The sequence below is a fragment of the Saimiri boliviensis genome, chromosome 3 (genome assembly GCF_048565385.1).
Source record: "Saimiri boliviensis isolate mSaiBol1 chromosome 3, mSaiBol1.pri, whole genome shotgun sequence".
Taxonomy (NCBI): Eukaryota; Metazoa; Chordata; class Mammalia; order Primates; family Cebidae; genus Saimiri; species Saimiri boliviensis.
In genome coordinates, this window is record NC_133451.1 from 139,851,061 (window position 1) to 139,855,408 (window position 4,348).

At 35.9% G+C, this 4,348-nt stretch overlaps 1 non-coding gene across 1 annotated transcript; it reads right to left on the reverse strand.

Annotated features, from left to right (window-relative positions):
* Positions 1 to 3,508: 3,508 nt before the first annotated feature.
* On the reverse strand, positions 3,509 to 3,616 carry LOC120367840 (U6 spliceosomal RNA). Its single transcript, XR_005582113.1, has one exon. It is a non-coding gene; the product is annotated as a U6 spliceosomal RNA (small nuclear RNA).
* Positions 3,617 to 4,348: the final 732 nt, after the last annotated feature.

Below are 4,348 nucleotides of genomic sequence, written 5' to 3' on the forward strand. Positions count from 1 at the left end.
CATTGTAATGTCTCTTCTTTCTTTTCTGATTTTATTAACATAACCCAAGAGCTGACCGATTTGTTGCCTTAGTCCATTTGTGCTGTTGTAACAAAATACTTGAGACTTAGTAATTTATAAAGAATCAAAAGTCTCAGGCACCCTACTCTAATTGGGGAAAGCTGTGGCATGGGCTGTACCAAGGAAAGATTTGTCTCATGGAGATATCTATTTTTCCAAGGTCAAGGAACTGGCTGGTTCAGTATCTAGGGAGGGCCTTTTTCATTGATCATGTCTTCTCACATTGGCACTCTCACATGGTGGAAGACGGAAGCGTAAGAGAGGTGAACACTCTCTGAAGCTTATTTAGTAAGGGCATTAATCTATTTATCAACAGAGATTCAGTTTCAACATGAATTTTGGAGAGAATACTTACATTTCAGCATCTATACATTGAAAATTATAACACATTAAGGAAAGAAATTGAAGAAGACACAAATAAATGGAAAGATATCCTGTGTTCACAGATTGGAAGAATTAATATTGTTAAAATGTTTGCACTATTCAATGCGGTCTTCGTCAAAGTTCAATGGCATTTTTCATAGAGATGGAAAAACAATTCATATAGAACCACAAAAAATCCTTAACATCCTAAATTTCATATAGAACCACAAAAGATCCTGAATAGCCAAGGCAATCTTGAGAAAGAAGTACAAAGTTGGAAGCACCATGCTTCCAGATTTCAAGCTATGTTACTGTATACATAGTAACCAAAACGGTTTCATACTGGCCTAAAAACAGACATGTAAACCAATGGAACAGGATTGAAAGCCCAGAAATAGGCCCAGGAATATATAGTCAACTAATTTTCAATCAGAGTACCAAGAATATACAATGAGGAAAAGATAATCTCTTCAGTAAATGTACTGAGAAAACTGGATAGTCAGATGCAAAATAATAAAAATGGACCTTTATCTTATGCCATACAAAAAAAATCAATTCCAAATGGATTCAAGATCTATTTGTAAGACTTGAAACCATAAAACTCTAGAAGAAAACATAAGGGAAAGGCTTCTTGACATTGGCTTTGGAATGTTATTTTGGTTAACATACAGGCAACAAAAGCAAAAATAAACAAATGGAAGTATATCAAACTGAAAAGCTTTGCACATCAAAGGAAACAGTCAACAAAATGCAAAGGCAACCTACAGATTGGGAGAAAATATTTGTAAACCACATTTCTGATAAAGTATTAACACCCAAAATATATAAGGAACTTAAACAACTCAACAGCAAAAAGCCAAATACTCTGATTAAAACATGGGTAAAGGACCCGAATAGACATTTTTCCAAAGAAGACATAAAAATGGCCAACAGGTATACAAAAAGGTACTCAGCCTTGCTAATCATCAGGAAAATGTAAGTCAAAACTATGGTGAGATATCCCTTACACCTCTTAGGACTGTTATAAAAAGATGAAAGACAGCAAGTGTTAAGGAGGAAAAGTGAGCAAAAGGAACACTAGTAGACTGTTGGTGGGAATGTAAATTGGTACAACCAATTTGGAAAGCAGTGTGGAGATTTCTCAAAAAATTAAAAATAGAACTACTATGTGATCCAGCAATCCCTCTTCTAGGCATATATCCAAAGGAAATAAAATCAGTACCTTGAAAAGTTATCTATGCTTCCATGTTCATTGCAGCTTTAGTCACAATGGCCAAGATTTGAACCCAACCTAAGTGTCCACTGACAGATGAATTGATAAAGAAATTGTAGTGTGTGTGTGTGTGTGTGTGTGTGTGTGTGTATACATATCTATCTATCTATCTATCTATCTATCTATCTATCTATCTATCATCGATCTATCTATGTATACACAATGTGATATTATTCAGCCTTAAAAAAGAAGGAGATTCTGCCATTTTTGACAACATAGATGAATCTGGGAGACTTCTGCTAAGTGAAATAAGCCAGAGACAGAAAAAATACTGCATGACCTCATTTATATGTGGACTCTAAAAAAGTTGAGTACATAGAAGCAGAGAAAGAACGATGGTTACTAGGGACCTGGGGGTAGGGAAAATGGGGAGATGTTGGTCAAAGGGTTCAAATTGACAGTTCTATGATGAATAACTGCTGGAGACCTAAGGTACACCATGGTGACTCTAGTTAATAATAATGTATCATACACTTGAAATTTGCTATAAGAGTAGATCTTAAGTCTTCTCACTACACATACAAAAAAGTAATTACATGAGGTGATGGATATATTAATTGTCTGTGGTAATCATTTCACAATGTATATGTATATCAAAACATCAGTGTACACCTTGAATATATGCCATTTTAAAATTTGTCAATGATGCCTGCCTCAATAAAGCTTAGAACATGGAAAGTAATATTCATTTCACAGGGTTGTTGGAGTTGAGATAATATCTACAAAGCACTTAATACAAGGCCAGCCATATGTAATAAGTGCTTAATGAATGAAAAGTAATTCCAAACCAAACAAACTGAGGGGTAAGTTTTATAAGTAGAGGAAATTTAATTGAAGTATCCTTCTTTCTGTCATGTTCCAGAGACACTTGCACTTAACAATTGTACAAAAATATTTTCTATGTCTGTCTCCCGTCTTCAGACTGTGAGATTTTCAAGATGGGAGAATGTCTTTATTGTTACATACTCATGCCTAGGATCATTGCTGACACATAACACATAATCAATATTTGTTGCAGCAAGCTGAACTGAAATTGACCACCATTATGTTTTTCTCCGCATGCTACTGTATTGTGGGAAAATAGCTGAACAAATATTCCCTAACTGTGGAGTATGTTTGTGATTTTCTGGCTTAAAATAAGAAGTATTTGATATACATAACATTCAACTGCTGGGAGGGCTCTGGGCAATATCTCAAAGGGAGAGATGTCATCTGAACCTGAGGGCAGGACAATAGGACTGCTCTGAGGACAGATATGTTATGTTGTAAGATGCTCTGGACTGAGAAAGCAAAAAAGGTGTAGAATATGAATTAAATGGAAATTAAATGGACAAATCACAAGGACTCTGCTTCATTGATGTACAATCAAGCTGTTTCTCACACAGGCAAGTTCTGCCTGAGAGTCTGACTGAGGTGAGTGACAGCAAGGAGTTCCTTTCTTTCTTTCAGGTGTGGTAGGTGCTAAAGTTACAAAGGTGAATTTCAGCTTCTACCCCTGTGAGCTAGTCTAGGGTGACAATGAAGATGTGCACTTCCCTTGCAATGTTCTACTTAATTTTCACCAAAATAATCCTTAAAGTTTATAGGTTTCTTTAAAAAAATTTTAACCCCTTTTCTTCTTGCCCTGAGCATCACTGCTTCTGTCTTAGCCAAAGTTTCCCTCTTGCCCCCAGTGTTGTCATCATAGTTCTGGTTCAACTTCCACATTGCCAAATTCCTAATAAATTATTATAATGGTCATTTCAGAATGGAGGGGACTATTGGTGAATTTAATTTCATTTATTTGGGCTTTTCCTTATTTTAATTTTTAGTTAAGAAATGTAATGCTTCGCAAATTTGCATGTCATCTATGCACAGGGGCCACACTAATCCTCTCTGTACTGTTGCAATTTTAGCATATGTGCTGCTTGAAGCAAGCACTTCTTTGGGTTTCTCTATAATCTCCAAGTGGACATTACTTTTGCAATTAGTTAAAGAAGGTATTGAGAAAAAGAGAAAATCATCAACTTGCCCTGTAAATTCCTAAGTATCTTCCTTTAAACATTTAAACTCATATAATCGTATTAACATTTTAACACAGAAAATCTACACCCCCCTCCACCTCCCACCTTCTGAGACATTAATGTGCTACACTCCACAGTTTTTGTGGAACTGGCATTGTTCCAGAGAGTACAGGATCAGGGAGTTACCCAAGGCTTGGCATGATTTACTCTGAGTGAGATCATTGCTCCATCTGAGGGTTTTTCACAGTCCAGAATGTTGAGAGATGCAGGACTCACTCCAAATGCCACATGAATCTGTGGATTGTGACCCACTAATCACATATCCAAAGAGGAGCTGCTAGATATGTTTTAAGAAGCCAGTTGGTATCAATTAATATTACTATTTTCTTGTCAGCTTGCTTTTGACACTTCATGAAATTATACATCAGCTAGTTAGCCCTCTTCTCAATTATCTTTACTATGTTTGCACTAATTTAATTTGGAATTGTTACAACCGTTGCCACAATTTTCAGTGTGGCAAAATCTTAATCATTAAATCCAGAGATCTATATAAAGTTCAAGATGACAGAATATTGGAAGTGTGTTTAACTGTGTTTAATAGGCGTCCTATGTGCAGCAGATACTGACTATAGCAGTTTCCTCTTTTCCA